Source organism: Corvus cornix, chromosome 3, assembly GCF_000738735.6.
Source record: "Corvus cornix cornix isolate S_Up_H32 chromosome 3, ASM73873v5, whole genome shotgun sequence".
Classification (NCBI taxonomy): Eukaryota; Metazoa; Chordata; class Aves; order Passeriformes; family Corvidae; genus Corvus; species Corvus cornix.
In genome coordinates, this window is record NC_047056.1 from 9,662,459 (window position 1) to 9,681,449 (window position 18,991).

Consider the following 18,991-nt stretch of genomic DNA (forward strand, 5'->3'; position numbering starts at 1 on the left):
GATGCTCCTGGAGCAGCTTCGTTTTGTTCGGCCCATGAAGAACAAGATTTTACATCACCTTTGGTGCCTGAATAACCTAAGGTGGGGGTGTTTATCCCACCGAGGAATTCAAATCATCCAAACAAAACCTCCCAGCCCCTATCCTGTGACACACGGCATGGAAATGCAACAGACTCAGTCTAAGAAATGTCAGCAACTGACTCTTTGTGGATCTGAAGGAAAATGTGTTGTTTTGTTTCTAATTACCACACATTCAGAGTGGAGTTTTTTAAAGCATGACTTGCAGCCCAGGAATAATTTGATTTGGAGCTTTTTTTTTAATAAAATCAAGGAGCCCAAATCGTGTCTCAGAGGTAGATATAAATTGCTGCTTAAAAAAAAAAGAACTCAAAACTTATATTGGTTTTAAATTATTCCATGTGAATTTTCCAATTTCCATCTCTTTTTCAGCTCAGAAGTTATGTGGTGAGCAACCAGGTTTGGGATGGGGAAGCCAGGAGACTACTCCCTGCCTTAGCACCTCCCTAACCTCAGCTTTGGTTAAGAAAGTTTGCTGAGAATTTCATGTGAATTTATGAAATTTAATGAGCAATGAGGAAGGTAGTGTTTGGAAATATGTCCTTCCTGTTTTCACCCCACTCAGCATGTGTATCCCTGGTGACTCAGTTATCCACTGCAGTTCCTATTCAGGCACTGGAGATATTTTGGGGGCAGAGTGGGGGGAAGAATAATTTTTCTCCTCTGCAGGCCTTTTTCTGTCCGCTTTTCGCATCACTGGAAGCTGGAGAAGAACAGGTGGCTCTTGTTTTGACACCAGGGATGTGGTACCCACACCAGAGCAGCTGTGCGCTGGAGCTGGGGAGGGCAGTGGAGCAACAGTTGTCTCCTGGGGACATCCCAAGTCTCTCACCCCTCTCCCTGCAGCACCCAACCCTAACAAAACCCACCACACACTGATTGTGTGCCAAAAGCATCTTCACTTGGCTGCTTGGTCCTGGTACATGGCTCCTGCTCTCCCCCAGTCCCGGTACCATCTCTGCATGGTCCATTTAAAATTATCTCTCCATCAGAGAGCGAGGGAGGGGGCTGGGGGCAGGCTCTGGTGCAAGGCACTAAGTGTCTGGACCCTGCTAAGTTCAAAGGCAGCCTCCCTCCCACCCCGAGGAGGGATGTAGCCGGCCGGAGGATGGCTGGAGGCCACACAGACGGGAAGGTATGTAACAATCCATTTATCACTTTGCAAATATTAGTGCTGCTTGCATTTGCTGCAGCAATATTTCTTCTTGGAAATTGGTGAAGTGAGTAATAACAATGTTATTTATTCTAAGACCTTGGAACTGAGAAGCAATAACAGGGGGACTGTTCCCTTGAAAGCTTCAGAGGTGCAGGAAATATAATGGGGGGTGGGAGGTGGGGGGGACGATGGGAAATAGACCAACAAAGATCTGGAGGAGAGAAAGCCATCGAAACATTGTGTTTAATTTCTTTGCCCCAAGGGTAATAAAATGCTTTTTGTAATGATTTATGTATAAACAAGGTGGGGTGGGAAGAAGGGTGAACATTTCAGATTCATCTCTGGCTGGAACATCCTGCAAGGTAGCAGGGCATGCACCTTGGGTTCACGGTCTAGCAAAGAACCTCCTTCACCAGAGGAGACCAGAGTCTCCTTGTTCTCTTCTTTCTTTTTTTTTTATTTCCCCTCCCCCCCCCCCCCCTTCCCCTTCCATCCCTTATCTGAATATATAAGGCTGCCCTTTGCTCAGATTTATGGGTTGGGGCAGCACTGTGTGTATTTACAGTCTCCTGACCTGCAGACCTACAGCTGAACAAGAGCAGGAGGAAACCAGGGCCTGTTCCATAAACAGAGACAGATACGTGGGGGAGGCAGCAGGAATTGTGAGCAGCACTTAACATTTTTAACTATTTGGCCAAGCCAAGGAATCAGTGATTAGATTAGAGGGAAAGAAAAATGAGAAGTGGGATTAAAGATTCCTGAATCTGGGAAGGTGGGGGAAAAGGACAGCAACAACCAGCAGAGGCCCCAGGTTTGGCATGGGGAGAAATTAAAAGTTATTGGGCTGTTATAAAATGTTTTCCAGGGCAAAAGGGAAGAAATGAAAGCAAATCTCCAAAGCGTTTTAATCAAGTTGAGCTTTCCTTGGGTAGAGCCAAACAGCGCTTTTCAAGTCTGATTACCTTTTGAGGAGGTAGATTACTTAGTGTGTGTTTATTCAGGTACTAATTGCCTCAGATTAAGTCAAAAAAAACCCTTACTCGATGATAATAAATAGTTCTTAGGTCCATATCTATCCATTGGTTTGTCGGCAGAAATTCAGTGCAGATGAGAAAATATTTCAAAGGGGCCAGAGCATTACTCAACTTCTCAGAGGCAAAGGCAGCAAAAGTGGCAACAACCTGGAAAATAAATATATGAAATGCAACGTATGTAGAGGTCACAATATAGCATAAGTATATCAACATGATGAACAGCTTTGATGAAAATGGTAAACAAAACCACCCTCTCTTCCTGTGGCTTGTTTTACATTGCAATAAACCACTGACTCTATAACCTATCAGAACATGCTGAGATTTTATGCATCATTTCCAACTACTATTTGAACATTTGGTTTAGAGTAGTCATGAACCATAATTAATGGGATTTTTTTGTGTGTGTGTCCTGATAAAAAGCAAGCTTTATTGTATTTTATTACCTGTTGGTCCAAAGCTCCATATAGATGATGTAAATTCATTGTAGGTTTTAGGCTGGGGAAAAAGAGGAGGTGGGGGTTTTGCACATGACTATGATGAATTAACGTTTACATTTCTAATCAAACCCAGAGGTTTAGCTTGAGATGCCCAGTCCAAATTTTCTTTGCTCCTGTGAGTGAGTTGGTAGCGATGGGACACAGAGATTTTGGCCCAGCTCAGCCTACCAGGAGGAAAGGGGAAAAAAACCCCAACAACCCAGGCACCACAAAGACCATGGAGATGAATGGCTCTATTTTATGAGCCATAAAAGTTTTATTCATCTTGACACCGAAACAGGTTTAGGCAGCGAGTTGACACGCCTTAAATAAATAAGTGGAATTAATTCTCCAGCTCTTGAAACAATAGCAGCATGCCCATAACGCTGAGAGCTGCCCCGTTGTTTCCCGTTGCTGCTCGATATTGATATTATTTGTGGGTTGTTTTTTTTTTCCTCTGGGGCCTGGTTTCTCCACTTCAGATTCTTCCCCTGTTTTATTAGAGGTTGAAAAAGGTTCAAGACCTGGTTGTACCACTGCTCCCACCGACAGCTAAAGAACCAGTTTGGCGTCTGGTTTGTCTGTTGTTTTACTGCTGACCTTCAAATCAACTTTCCCCTCTGACCCCAGGAGGCATCTATCATGACAAGAGGCTGTTTAACACAAATGGTGCCCATTTATAGGGGAAGAGAGTCAGAAGATTTCCTTGGTTGTTGGTTTTTTTTGTTTTCTTTTTTTTTTTAATGAAGAATTTGGTTTTTTCACCCCTCTTTTCTCAGTCACCACAGGTGAAATCCCTCCTAGCAGCTGGCTTATGAAATAATGCAAGGGGAGGCCTTAATGAGCTGAAAGCACCCTCAGCTGGAGATAAATATATGCAAATGAGATGCACAAACAAAGGAGCCCGGACAGAGAAATATCTGCAATTCCAGCAAAATGCTGCCTGCAGCTAGAAGATGAACAGCTTTGATAAAATGGTAACAAAAAGCACCTTTTTCTCCTCCAGCTTGTTTTACATTGCAATAGAGCATTGTTATTGTAACCCATTGGAGCATGCAGAGGTTTTCTGCCGCTTCAAAAAAAAAAAGAAAACCTGTTTAAACATTTGTTTTTAAGGCATTCACGGGCTATGAGCAATGTGATAGCTTGGAGTTTTTTTGGTGGCTTGGGGTGGGTTCTTTTGGGGGTGTCGGTTTGGCCATGGTGGGTATTTTGGGCGTGTCTTTCTTTTTAAGCTGTTTTTAAATATATATATTTTACCTGTTGGTCTCTCTCTGACTCGGGTTGCTGATGATTTTGGTCATGATGTTTTGCAAGGGGGAAGGCAGGGTGGGGGTGGCTGTTGGTTCTTGAAAAAAAGTCCAAGTTTTGCTTTCAAATTTGGAGGGAAAATCCAAGTTGACAAGTGGTAAGAAGCAGCTCGGGGCCGGGGGGAGAAGAGGGGAAAAAATCCAGACTTGAACATTCACCAAGCAGCACCCAAACAGGCAGCTTTAATGAAAGCAATCAAGCCTCGGAGCTAATTCAAAGACAGACATCTAACATGCTGATTTTAATAAGCTTTTAAAAGGCAATCTCTAACTTTTAAAAGTCGCTCTTTTTAATTTAATTGGGTTTTTTTTTTTGGTTTATATATTGCCAAAACAAACACAGTCACTAAAATATGTTTTCAATATGTATAAGTAGCATATCTAGACAATGTTTTAAATTAGCCCCGTATTTTGAGGGGAGGGGGAGAGGGTGGAGGAAGGAAAGAAAGAGGCTTACTTGGGATGAGTCGAAGACATTTTCCAGGGGTCATCATGTCAAAATAATACCTTTATCTTCTCGTCCTTGCCTTTATGAATCCTCCTGTGTGAACGTATGGATGCCTCTTTACCTACAGGCTTCTTCAGAAAACAACCCCGACCGATCGTCTCTCGGAGATAGGCAAATCTGCCTTTCTAAAAGGCAGAGGAGAAAAAGGCAGAGAAAATACAGTGCTGTTTAACTTTTAACCTTATGATATCATTAAATAGATCGTTATGGATTTATAAATGGAGGGTAAACACTATAAAGTTTAGAGGGCCTTTTACTCCAGGCACTAACCACAATTTTTATATCTGGCAAGAAGAAGAAAAATAGACTTACCTTTAAGGGAAAAAATCCCCCTCTTTCTTTGGCACTTACAGATGTTAGAGCAGACAAGTGTCGGATTTCCCAATGTCAAGAAGATTTCCTAATTTTTCACAGCCTTCTCCTGTTGCATTTTTGGCCCGATGTGAGAAGCATCAATTTAATTTGTGGGGCTGCGCACTGGAAATCAAGATATACATGTATGTGTGCTTTAATGAACCCTAAAACCTGACAGGCAGCTCTGCTTCCAGTTGCCCCAAGCTCAGGATTTCAAGAGTTAATAAAAACTTGGTTCTATTAGGAAGGCTTTCTTTTTGCAGCCCAGGTTTGTAGCAGCATAATTATGTTCAACTGCTGCTGTTTGAAAAGGGCAAACAGCATCTTAGGCACAGAACAATGAAATTACAGCTGAGATTTAGGTTAGCAAAAGCCGTCTTCTGCAGGCTTTTATGATTCATTATTTCCCATTAAATACAGTATTAGAAGTGTACACCAGATAGCTCATGGTTGCTGCGCTCAGAGCACATTATCTATATTACACAGGTCTGGGGAGCAGAATTAGAAAACTTTGGGGGAATGAGCAATATGTGTTTGCTGATAGAAGTACCATATGGCTCATCTTCCTCAATTGCTTTCATTGCGACTCTGATGCTGGAGAAATTAAAGTTTTATTTGATGTGGCACAGCTTAATGAACTGTCTTCTGTTAGGAAAATTGAATATGTTTCCTGTTATTTGAGCACAGAGCCCTCATGGTTTTGGCTGATGAGGGATGCATTATGTATTGTTTATTTAGCATTTTGAAAACAAAAGCAGATATTGGAGGTAAAATTGATTACTGCAGGATGTGTTATATAATCACATTTTTCTCTCTTTAAATTATGGCCTTGCCTATTGTTTTTATGGCAGCATTTTTTGAGGAGGGGTAAGGGCATCCCCTAGTAAAAAAAAGAGGTTGTTGAAGCAAAGTATATAATCTCTGCTTTGTTTAAAAGCAGTGCTAGAACTTTTTAAGTTTAGAGAAGGACATGGAAAAAAAAGAAGTGCACTTACACACATATTAACCTGCAGGCCCAGTGGCTGCCATGCCGTTGGTCTGGGGATGCTTGAGGACTGTGTGTGCACTGGGCTGTGTCATTAGAAGAAGACTCATTTCTCCGTCCTAGGTGGAGGACACAAAAGAGAACATCCAGAATTCAGGAACCGAATACCCTGAATTTAACATTTCTTAGTATGCCAGACAGAGTTCATTGCAAAATGTTAATACCTGCAAGAGGGGGGGAATATAGGTGGGGAAGATATTGAAAATTATTGGGAGAAGCAGAGCCCATGTTACCAGGCACTGCAATATCAGTCATTTATCTGGGACAAGAAATAAGATATTGATGGAAAGATGGCTCAGATTAAAGGCAATGTATGGTTTTGGCTTTTTTTTATAGTGTAAACTGACATGCACACACCAAGGATTATATACCCTACCCGTGTCATTGGAGTGGTTGGCAGCAATAAGCCCAGTGATAGACAGGGCTGTGGGTGCTAACCTTTCTTCTCTCTGAGGGAGCAGACAACTATATTTCAGCTCTGAAACTTACAGACAAAAAACATTAATATCTCTGAAGTATGTTATTCTTATTAATTCCACTTCTACTTGTTGGAAATCCTGCCCAATGACACCCTCTGACTTTTGCTGCTGTTGATCTCCCAGGAAAAGGGAGTTAGGGAGCAGGGAGAGGAAGGTAAAAACTGCCTGTAAAAGCTCAGTTCTTCTCTCCTGCCCTCCATGCTGCTCTGACAAAAAGGCAATTTGTCTTGTGTGCCCCACGATGTTTGAGGACTCCGGCAAATGTGCCTGTTAAACAAGCCTCACACAGAATCTAAATACCATCCATTAAAAGAGAAAGTCCGAACGTGTTTATAGCAGCGGGCCAAGACTCTCAGCCCTCGCCCCGGAAAAACTCCCATTGACGTCAGTGGGGCTTGTGCTTATGCAAAGAGTGCGGGATGCTGCCCTGCACCTTTAGAAACAAAAGGAAAAAAAAAAACTAAATGAGTGGTATTGGATGGAGGATATTGCTCTTGAAAATGTCTTGGAGCAAAGTGGTTAAAGCAAAGCCTGTACAAACAGTGACTATAAATATTTTCCATTCTGTATCACTCTTCAAACAGTTCCCTGCCATAATTCCAGGTGGGTACAAAAATAAATAAATTAGAGCATGAGGGGAAGAAGAAGAAACTGGAAAAGAAAAAAAAATTACATTGCAACCAAGGCTGAAACTACAGAAGCTTAATTTCTTTCATCCAGATCTATTTCCCAGAGAAGAAACCGGTGGGTTTTTATGAAAGGCTGCTCCATGACAGGAGCCTCCTTTGAGGAAGACCATTATGCATTGTTATCAGCATGGTGTAATTTGACTGTTGACAAAGTATCTGTGGCAGTGAGAATGAAAGCAGTTAGAAGTGTGTCGGGTTGTAATCAAGAAGATGCTTAGCTGTGCAACGCTGCATCTTGAGCAGATTTGAATCAACATTGCCTTGAGGGGACACACACACAGAGACACAGACACACACATACACCAAAAAAAAGTCCATTAATTTTTAGTGGGAAAATTAGAGTGGCACTTGATGAAGTGAAATTTGACATGCGTTAATTGCTCCGCAGCTCTCCTAATTAGAGATTTTCAAATTCTTTTACTGCTGTCAGCCTGATGCCACATTGTCTTGCTGGACAAATAGTAAAATTGCAAATTGGGTTGATCAAGAAGTTGGACTTGAAGATATTGGCCTTTAGCTTGTTTGCTGCTGATCATCATTTTCATAAGAGAGTTGACAGCGTTGTGGCCTATGAAGGGCATTTGAGGGGAGAAAAAGTGCAATAAAATCCTTCTTCTTGATAAATAGAGAATCAATGATTTAACAGAGCTGGTTTAAAAAAGATTAAAGCATGCAAGAAGTGGACAATAAAGCAATGGAGTTGTAAATAAACCTGTAAGCTTTGTTAAATCTATGTCTTGCATGAGATTTCAAATATGATTCTGTTTTTAATAAAAACCATTAAATTCAGTTTATTTTTTTCATGCACGTTGTTCGCAGTGTGGCAGACGGAGGCAAGGGGTGGGGTTCAGGTTCCTGCACGCCTTTTGCCCTAACCTGAAAGGCAGCATAGCAAGACCATGTTTGATATCAAAAACTAGTTATAAGATTGTACGAACACATATTTGTGCTGGTTCTGAAAGCATGATTTTGTATCTTTTGGTTTTGTTTTCTTCCTTCCCCCCATTCTGGATCATGCCTCTCCTCCCTTAGCCTTTGAACCCCTCTTAATTCATTAACATATTGAATTTTTTCAATTTTCCATTTTCTTGCAATAACAATATTAATGCCAGGGCCAAGGCCTGATTGGAGCTAAATTACTTGTTACCTGCTGCCATTTATTTATATGGCATTGAATTATAAAGCTTTGCTATTGTCATGCCTTGGGCGAATTGTTTATGACACCAGTAATAGGAGTAATTGTTATTGTTGAAATTACCTGTCAGCTACCCATAGCAGTGGCCCTTGTCCCACTGACAAATAGTGACAGGGGAGAGGGATCCTCCGCACGTCCTCCTGATGACTTCTCCTCTGATAATAAGGAGTGCAGGGCCTCTGATAATTTGCCTGTCACTGTTGAGTGCAGCTCAGAGAGAGTTGGCCAAATTGTTGTCATTCACTTTGACAAAGACAGCAAAACGCTCTGGAGCAGGAGGAGGATTATCAAAATAAATGAAAGCCCTCACACGTCCTTTGTTTTGGGTTTTTTTGGGGGTTGGGTTTTTTTCCTCCCCATTGCCACTTGGGGAGGAAATGCCAGAGTTGTAAAAATGGGGATATGTTCCTTAGCAGTGCAACTTCAGAGTCAGCACAGGGTAGGGGGGAAAACTGCACAAGGACTTCTGCAATTTGTGTGCTGTTTGCCTGAAACATTTTGGTTTCTAAATATAAATTAAATTCTTTATGGATTTTTTGGGGGTTTTGTCTTGCTTTTTTTTAGCCTAAGGCTGTCTGTGTTTTGGCAATTACCAACTGTCATTGCAAGAGAAAGGGAGGTGTTTCTGTTGCATGGATTTGATTTTATTTGATTATTTATTCAGTTATTTTTCACAGTCAGCAGCATTTCTTTCAGCTCTCCTCTTTCTCTCCTGCCCAGCCCTGTGAAACATGCCTGGTGCAGCATTCAGTGTTGCCCCATGCCCAGGGCTGCTGGAAGAAGCTCTGCTCCTGTTACAGCATCTGCAGCTTTTTACCCCCTAAGCTATTGCAATATCTTCGCCAAAAATATTATTTCCTTTAGGAAAGGAGGTTCTGCCACTGATAAACCCAGCAGAGGTCTGTTTGCTGCTGCGAAGGAGCTTCGGGAAGAGGCGGTGTTATTTGTCAGAGCCTATCTATTTATAAAAAAAAATAAAATAAATTACAAAAACTCCCCCTTCACGTCCTGTGACTGGTGCGCACGGGAGGACGCCCACGCTCAGTGGAGATTTGCTGCCAATCACACCCCGACACTGCTGAAAAAGGGAGATATTTTACACCATCACAGCAGCCGGGCTGCATCAGGGATGCTCGAAGTGCAGGTTTGGGGTGAGTGCATTACACCCTGCCTGATCCGGAGTCATCCACCCCGCATCCTTCACAACTGATCCTATAATGGCAATAATTTCCCCTTTATTGGTCTTTACACTCAGGTAATGACTACCTGGGGCACAGAGCACCTCAGGGGCTGCTTTAGGCCCTTCACCCCCAGTAGCCAGTCCCTAATTGATCAGTAAAACCTCCCACTGAGTCACTGATGCATCATGTTATTTGCTGTAACAATGAGGTTTGGTCCACATAAATACCTGTGGGCACCATCTCACCCCTCGATTTGCTCTTTGAAGGAGTAGGTCTGAGTTCCTGCTACCAAGAATTTTCATCAGCGGCAAATAAATCTCCCGAATTCAACTCTTTCATTTGTAACCGTTGGGCTCAAACGCATAATTTAGCCAAATTATCAGCTGCCTCCATCTTCCCAGGGAACGAGTGCAAACAACGTTTTAGGAACAGACATCTAAATTTAGTAGGGTTTTGAATAATTGATAGGCTGGTGTGACAGAAGATAGAAACTTATGTTTCTAATCATCCCAAAGCATTTCTCCTTCCTCCCACCCCCCAAAATGAAGTCGCTTTGTTTGCAGTTAAATATAGGGAAGATGTCCACTTAACAAGTATAAAATTGTGATAGCATTAAGAGGTTATCCGTGGTAATAAAAAGCGCAGAACATGCCTGAGAATGTGATCTGTAAGGCAGATAATTTTTAAAGATGGAACTTGTCCTTGCTTTGTCTGGAGAGAGGCATGTTAGTGATCCCAGAAGGGGAGGGTAAAAAATATAACACACATTTCCAACTGAAGATATTTAAAATGTGTAATGTATTTCGGCATGTTACTGTAAGCTGCTGTTTGATGTTTTTCCTATAAAGGCTGAATTAAGCATCCCATATATGGTTGTGAATCTCCTGCTCCTAGCTGCATCAAAAAACAAAATACATTTTAAATGGCTGTATTACCAATATCCTGGTAGACTTTAACACACACACGTAATCGTCTTCCCTCTATTTTCTCTCTCCATTCCTAAACACAGTGCCAGCATCAAAAAGCCCTCCTTTACGTTTCAAGCTCATTTGAAATGTAAACTTTTAGCAAATAAGCGATGGCTTATGGAGCTGCATTGCCGCTGTGACTGGCAGCAAATTCCTTTTTCTCCCTCCCCTCAGCGTAAGGGTTTGAAATACCCATCAGTGTCAAAAGAAACTGCGCAGATCACTGCTGCTCTAAATAAGGCAGAGCAATGTTGAGAAAAAAAACTGCCCCCCCAAAGAAAACAGAAAAAAAAATCACTCAATGGATTAAAATGACATTTCTGTCCCATGTCAGTCCAAATGACAAAGTGTCATGTTTTGCATCATTTCAGAAAGATATTCTTCAAACAAATTCAGCATGTAAACAGGCAGCGGGCTTTTGTTTGAAACATTGCAGATCAAAAGTTGAGGGAAGAGCAATTAATATTGCCTATTAAAATCCCTGTTATTGTTAGAGATACATTTTGTGGTTACTGACTATAAATAAAAGCAAAGGAACAGAGCCACGGTTTCTCACCACTGCAGATAGAAAAAGGCAATTTCCAGCTTTTTCTGTTTTGTTTTTTTTCCCTCAAAGTTGCTCTTAGATGTGTTTGCTGAATAAACAGGATTAACTGTATTTAAAACAAGAGATAAAGAACAGCTTTTTATTACACTGAACGGTCTGCAGGGTTTCCAGGCTCCTCTGAATGCACTTCATGCCTGGAACAAAATGTTCATATTTTACCTTTTTTAATGACACCATATAGAACAAGCAAAATATTCTTGTAATAATACAAATATGGAATCAATGGGGAACGGTATAAAAAGAGCATTTTTACCATTTCTGCTTCTGGCCAAATGCCGGAGTGGTTTTTGTTTTTTACTTTCTTTCTTTTTGCTTTTGTCTTCGTTTTTGTTTGCAGTTTTGCAGCAGGATGAGAAACCAGGGAGAAAAGTATTCCTGTTGCTGAAGGGGCTTTCCCTTTTCCTGTGGCTGCAAAAACTCACCGGCTGCTGTTAATACAAAACTAATGGCAAGAGCGCGATCCGGAGAGCCAGCCTGCTATCAGCTGCATTTCAATGGAGGCTTTCTCGAAAAATAGGTACAAAGAAAAGAATTTAGACAAATTTGCCTCTTAACCTTTAAAGATTTCCTGCCTATTCCAGTATGTCCTTTATTACATTAATTTTTTATTTAAATTACACCATTAACTGGATATGAATTTATCAAGAATACATATATTGATTTATAAAACAGTATCATTAATTATTATAATAGCTAGATGTAGCTGATATTACAAAGCCATTTAAAGGTTTTTAATATAACTTGGACATACATAGATAGATAGACATTATGGACAAGACTACAATTTAAACTGGCTACCAGCAGTTAATGAAATCCTTGATTTATCTTCTCATTTAGAGATTGATTATATTGTTGCTTTGTAAAACTATTTATTTTATGCCATTTTTCAAAGGATGTCTCAATAAAAGAAAAAGATAAATAAAACATCCAGCCTAGTCTCAAAGCATATTTGGTTTTATATTTTCTTTTTTAATGCTGCAGCTGTTAATATATTACTAGTTTGGAGACATGTCACCTTTACAGAGAATTGGCTTTCTTGATAGTAGCATAGTAGCTGTGTTTGCACATGCACAATTTCCTACATTTGGATTAAAAAAAAAAGAAGAAGAAAAAGAAAAAAAAAAAGAGGATGTCTTCCCGACAACATTGTGCTTATTTCCTAAGCCAAAACCCAATAAAACGCCTTTCTGGCATAGATTTCTTAGGCATATTTTTTGTTTAAGCTGTGGAAAAATGGGACTTACCCTAGTGCTGCAAAGCAGTCAGTCATGGAGAACATTTTGATTTAAAATGCAATCTGAAGAGAAGAAAAAAGAGAGGGGGGAAAAAAAAAGGAGAAGGAATGATATAAACAAACAGTACACCACTTTCAAGTTCCTCCTAAAATGTTCCTAGCTTAACTAATACATTGGAAGTTTAAATCTTTACACATTGTTCTTGAGGGGCTATGTCTCTTGACTCTTTATTTATATCACTTATTCTTGTCTGGCAACATATGTTACCGATTTATTATAGTATTTTTTTACTTTTAGCCAGACAAATGTAAGGGCTAGCTGAGGAAGGGTAGTTGCATCTGATGAGTTTAACAATTGCAGGGCATCCTTTAGGGGTAGCCAATGGGCTCTTTTGAAGCTATAATACTCACCATTAACCATTTTCATGCTGACATATTTTTATTGTTGAAGTTGGGGCTTTCCCTCATGTCAGCCTCTTTTGTATTCAATGGCTTTGCAGGCAAATCAAGCAGTGTGGCTGAGTGGTTCATCAAGCCAAGGTTTTTGTAGATGTCTCAAAACACACTCTTGGTATCTAAATCTGCACAGTGCTCCCCCCACAACTGAACAAAGAAAAAGACATGCAGAAAATAATAATTTTTTAAAAATCTAACTCTACAATCCATGACAAATGCAAGCAAATCCTAAGCTTGGGGGGTCAGAGTTCTCAGTGCCATTACTGACACCAAAAGGTAACAGAGAAGATGACTTTTCCCATCAAAGCAACCTCCTCTAAATTCTTATTTTAAATGGCTGCACCAGCAGCAGAGGGAGAAGTTGCAAGGACAGGTGGTGAGCTGGATGTCACGTTTTGCACATTGTGTTTTTAGGTGACCCGTTCAGGAGCAAGATCTTGAACTCTCCCCACCTTTTCCTTCCTACCCATTCTCTGTCCTGTCTCCTTGTTCAATGGCAACATCTTCCTCCAGCTCCTCTGAAAACTGTACCCCTGTGTCTTGTTCACTATTAGAGCCACATCTTGAGCTTCTGGGAGCCAACAGGTTTGTACAAGCCATGGGAACATAATTCCTAATATATCCCACAATTTCCAGCCTTTTGGTGCCAGACCAGACTGTTACACCTGTCAGCAAATCCTACCATCTATGAGACACCCAATGTGGGATGCTCAAGAGTTTTCCTCCCCAAGGATCACAGAGTAGATGGTAGGGAACACTCTGAATTTTCTGCTGCTTGGAATTCAGTCAGATTTTTAGGAAGTTTTAGCTCCAAAAAGTTGGGTTTAATTTCTCTTGCATCTTCAGGGAATGTGGGAAGAGGCTGTGTAAGCTAACATGAGGACCTGAGTAGTGATGATCTGTGGAGGAAAAAGGTACAGTGAGCAGCATTTTGGGTGGGAAATGAGGTGTTTCAGGTAGAATAAATACAGAAATTGCAATTAAATTTGTTAGGCTCCCTTGAAGGGAGAGATTGAAAGTGGATCAGGGCATGTCTCCTGATAGCACTAGGGGCTCCTTTGACAAATGCCACACAATATAGCTTTAGCTGGGAGGAGAGCAAGTGCTCCCATGGGTTTTTTGTTTGACTTATTGACAGTTCAGTTGTTGTGGGTTAATTTGTTTGATTTTTAAATTTTTAAAAATTGTCAAAAGCTCCCTCTGCTTATTGTAGGGGGTTTTGAGGGCTTTCTAAAGTAGGTCTGGGTTCAGCAGTATGCAAAAAACTTGCATGGAAACAAAGATTTTCCTTTCTTTTAATTTTTCTATCAAGAAGCTAGCTTAACTTTTACTTTGGGTTGGTTTTTTTTCAAATTGCAATTTAATTATACTTAATTATGCTCTCCTGAAACAATATGCACCCCCCAAATGAGCCTTTGGAGACAAGTCTCATCCTCCCGAATGCCAAGGGCACAGTGAAAAAGGCTGCACGTGAAATGGTCACACCAGGACTCCTAGATTTAAGGATTCAAAGTCTTGGCTTTTCCAATTTCTCCAGAAAGGTTTTATTCGGGCAGATGTCATCAGTGTCCTGGGCAAATATTTGGTGGCAATACCAAAGCTTGGAGCATATGGATTATTACTTATTTAATTTTGTATTTTAAGGACATGGACAGCAACTTTATAATTAAGCTAATAGCCTCCCTTAAATTTTTTTATTCCTCTCAAACCCGTATTTTTTTGGCTGGGGAGGGAGGAACAGGAAGCGTGACTTGGTCTCTCAATCACTCTCTTTCTGTTTTGTCCATCACCTTGGTTTCTTTCCCCTGTTTTTGACCTGCACTTTTTCTGGATCAGACACTGGCAGGTTGAGAGGTAATAAGAACCAGATGGACATAGTACAGAAATTGCCCAAATGGGTACGAGAATGTGGGGAGCTGTCAGGCATGGAGAGAAGCTGGAATTTTTCAGCAATAAAATGGGATTTATCGCCACTCTACCACAGTCATTGCCGACAACCGTTTACCTTGACAGAAACCCCATTCCAATAGGCCATACCGATGCAGATTTTTTTTACTTTTTTTTTTTCAAAAGAGTGATGATTGGTATTTGTTCTAAGGCTCAAATGGCCTGCACTAAAGGTGAAGCATTAGGCCAAAGTCCTGTATTCCCTACTGAGGCAAATGAACCTGCTAAAATAAGTTCCTTCCACAATAGCTGTGTAATTGAAACCAGAAAGTGAGAGAATTTGATAAATTGCTTGACCCTGAAGGAATGTTAAGGTCATAAATTTTCATTGCATTTTTTTTGCTTCTTTTTTAGGAAAAAAAAATCTCTTTTATATATATAGGTATATAGATATATTATGTTTGGTATTTGTCTCCGAATTCCAGCTAACTTTCAGATCATTAGCCATTACTTTGCCATCCTCGCCCCACAGGAAACTACTAGAAGGTTTAGAGCATTCCTACCTACACCTTCCTAGGAGGGCTGAAGGACTCAAAATACTCACAAATGGCAACACTGTTAAGGAGTCAGCCACATAAAGAATAAATAACCCAAAATTGGGAGGTTAGCAAGTGCAATCCCTTTAGAAAGACAAAATAAACAACATAAAAAACACAAACATACTGTACTTGAAGGGTGCTGGAGTTAAAAAAAGGTTTGTGAATCATTTACAGGCTATCCAACATTTATTGCTACTTTTACCCTTTTTTTAACTTAGAAGTGGCATTACCTTATACTTGAAAAAGAATGATCAGTGTTTTCTTGAATAGTATGTACAATATTAAATAATATGTATATAATAAGATGTCCCTTCAAGCTCAAAAAGACACAAACAAACCCCAGATCCCACAGTGTCTTATTGTGATAATACACATCTTGATGATAAGCAAAAGAAAATAAAATTAAAAAAATATAGGAAAAGAAGGCACACCAAGAGAAAGGATGAGAATAATTAGGAGAATAACCAGCAAGGTAAAACCTCCAGCCGTGTTCCCTGTTCTGTGCTTGCACCCGTCAATAAATACAGCCATACTGAAATAGCTTCTAAGAAGAAGCAGAGAGGACACTCAGAAGTATTTTGGGTTTGTGTATGGCTGTTTGGGTTCTTTTCCCCTCAGTAGCAAAATTTACTTCTTTAACTGCAGCGGATTCTGCTTCACAATTGCTTGAAATTTGCCATCATATAGTAACTGTTTTTTATAATCTGGCTGCTTTCCTCCCCCTGCTTTGAATATAGCATTTCAGAGGCAAAAGTGTCTCACTTCAATAAGGCGCTGCACTTTACATAGCCATACGTACTTAACCCTACATGAAGCAAGTTAAATAATCATTAGCACAGTAACCCATTGCTATCAAAAACTTATTGGTCCTCTAAATTTTAAACTAATAGCCTGTCTCCCTTGTTCTGTGTGTGTATGTATCTGGTTTTCAGCCAGTTCAGTGGAAAGTCATAGATGTTTTATCAGCACATATTAGATGATTTGCATTATTGATATTTCAATTTAAAAGAAAAATAATTTTTAAAAAAAGTGCAGGGAAAAATAGTTCTGCTGAGTTGGTTCATCCCTAGACCCCTGATTCTTAGGTAACTCCTCAGAGTGTAAATTAGTAGCCAATATTTGACAAACTGGTAAAGAAATGCACTCTGCTCCTCTCTGGCCAGGTTGTTCTAGTTCAAATAAGTTTCCTTAAGAAAGCATGAAAAAGAGAAGCTAAAGGGAAAAAGAAGAAAAAAGGAATTGAAACAATGCCCCTATAAAATCATAGCAAAAAACCCCTCAATAATTTATACTCACTTTTTCTTTTTGGAGATGTTAAATAAAACTATGGGGTTTTCTTGCTTTGTGAGGGATGTTTTTTCCCCCATAAAATTTCTGGCCCAAATCCCTTCTTCCCTTTTTATTTCTTCGAGTCCCAAAGTAACTGCTAGTCATTTTGAGACAGTTACTTATCCAGAGAATGAAGGAGTATCGTCTGCATTTCAATTAGAGACGGGAAAAAAAAAGATAAAGAGTTGGAATGTAATTGAAAAATGCAAAGAGACATATTAGGATGAGAATTTTCATCTGTTGCTGTATAAATATTTGAATAAAAGTTCTAAAATAATGTGTCTGCCTCCTGCTCTATAAAAGAGAGGAGATTATGAAGTGCAAATGATGCAGCTTAGATGTATAGATCCGACTGGGATTTTTCACCATTTAAGAGTCTCTTTGTGCTTCTCCTCCAGAAGTTTGTTTTAGAGCCGTTTCAGACCCCAAGAAGTATAAATTTCATAAGTATAAATAAAAGATGACCAGAAAGTGGCTTCAATCACTAATATTTTTTGCAAACTAATGTTCAGCTGATGCAACTCGATTTTGTTTTGCATCACATTAGTGTCACAGCGGCAATGACTGGCCTTTATTCACCAACCCTTTGAGTCAGCACTTCAAGACATCTTTCAAATTAGGTCATACTGCAAATTTGCCGCTGATACAAAGGTTGATTAAGAGAGCTTCACAATTTTAAAGGGATGTCTTGTGAGGAGAATTAAAGTCTGGTTGATAGTTCCAGGAAATGTGAGGCCCTGTTAACTACATGAAAATAATGTATAGGCTCTACGGGGAAAGAACATAATTCCTCAGAGTGCTTGAAGAAATACTCATTTACAATTTAACCAAGTCCTTCTCCCCACACTCCCCCCCCCCAGTCCTGTTGCAGGAGAAATTGTGTGACGGGTCTCAAAAACAAGCCTTGAATGATAGCACAGAGGCAGTGAGATGAGCCCTGTTCTCCTCTTGCTGAAAATCAGTCCCCTCCTTTTGCCTCCTTTGATCTTCTTTGGAAAGACCTATTTCTCCCCCCTCCCACTGAAGCATCTTGGTTTCTGCTTTCCCCCATAAAACAATCCAGCATCGCAACGGGACCCTTCTCCCCTAATGTAGCAACTCGAAGCTGAAGCTGAATTGCCGTGTAAACCACCCCTGAAGATCTGGAGGGGATGATGAGAAGTGACAACCAATCATAGTGGTCAGAGCTAGGGTTGCAAATTACCTCTAAACCCAATTTAGGCATCTCAATGCAGCGGCCAAAATTTTTCCCCTCTACAGCACAGAAGGGACAGTAGCTCTTCTTGCTCCAGGGTGTGAGCATGCAGGAGAAAAATCTCAAAGGGAGCTGCTGGCTGCCAAGCGGTTCTGGAAATCGGGCCACTTCATTTTTGATGGCTAAGTGGGAAGCGAGATGAATGATCTCTTTGAAGGGAATCAGACCAAAATCTAACATTTTTGTGGCACTCGGGGATTTTAGATTTCCCAAACTTTCTCTCTTTTCAGGGAATAAGAACACATGAAGGGCCGAGAGTTCCTCTAATTTGATGTAAGTGGATAAAAGTCAACTGCCAGCTTCGTTTTGGTTTAACTCTTTGGCCCACCTGACAAGGCAAGAAGCTGATGTTAATATTGAATTTGCCTAATGAATCAATGCTCAGGATGGGAGGAAAAAGAGACAGGATTTTGGCTGCAGCTACATTGAAAGCAGTGTTTAATTCTCCTGTCACTGAAACTAGAGTCCCCAAGTTATCTTTTCTATGCTCAGGAATATTACCATGATTTAAGGCTATAGCATCAGTGAAAAAAACACAAACGATTTAAAACCAGAGCCCAAAGAGAGGTTTCTTGCCATATGAATAGCCATGAAAGCCAGAAAAATGTTTCTCATTCCCTCTTGTATTTTCCTTCATTTCTTTGCAGCGGAGTCCCTGAACTTGCATTTCTACCACGGCAGCTGACTTCATTTCATGTTTTTGATGTTACGATCACCCACAGACATTTCCATTCTCCATATGTTTCTGGATTCAGTCACTTCACCCACAGCCCTCCCCTACAGTATAACACCTCAAATCCCCCCGCATGGCAAAATCTATTTTATTCCCAGTCACTTTCAATTTGCCTCCTGTGTTTCTCTGAAGTGTTTAGTTGAATGTGATTTCTAGCACCAAAAGCAGAGGAGGGGGAAAGTGGCAGGCTACAAATGAGAAGGTGGCCTGTGCCACAGCCAGGAGTCACTGGAAGGGAGAGTTTTGAAAAGAACTGAAATAGGACCACCACAAGATTGATTTTAATAATTTGAGCTACATTTACGCTTCAGGTTCCTTTAACCCTCTTCTACCAGGTTAGATGAATATGGGTATAATCCCTAAAAATGTAAGTGATAATAAGATTTAAAGACAGGAGCAGCAGCAACAAAAGGTGTAT

At 40.4% G+C, this 18,991-nt stretch overlaps 1 long non-coding RNA gene across 2 annotated transcripts in view; it reads right to left on the reverse strand.

Annotated features, from left to right (window-relative positions):
• The window catches only part of LOC104696581, a 31,691-nt gene extending 14,997 nt beyond the window's left edge, over nt 1-16,694 (reverse strand). Inside the window, exons 1-8 of one of the 2 annotated variants that reach the window (XR_005604250.1) lie at nt 16,553-16,694; nt 12,726-12,917; nt 12,325-12,377; nt 11,334-11,581; nt 5,912-6,020; nt 4,875-5,039; nt 4,512-4,687; nt 2,197-2,415 (exon numbers count right to left, since the gene is read on the reverse strand). This is a non-coding gene — a long non-coding RNA (uncharacterized LOC104696581). Of the gene's footprint in view, nt 1-2,196; nt 2,416-4,511; nt 5,040-5,911; nt 6,021-11,333; nt 11,582-12,324; nt 12,378-12,725; nt 12,918-16,552 lie in introns of both variants that reach the window. The other variant, XR_002048051.2, reaches the window with a different exon arrangement.
• Nucleotides 16,695-18,991: the final 2,297 nt, after the last annotated feature.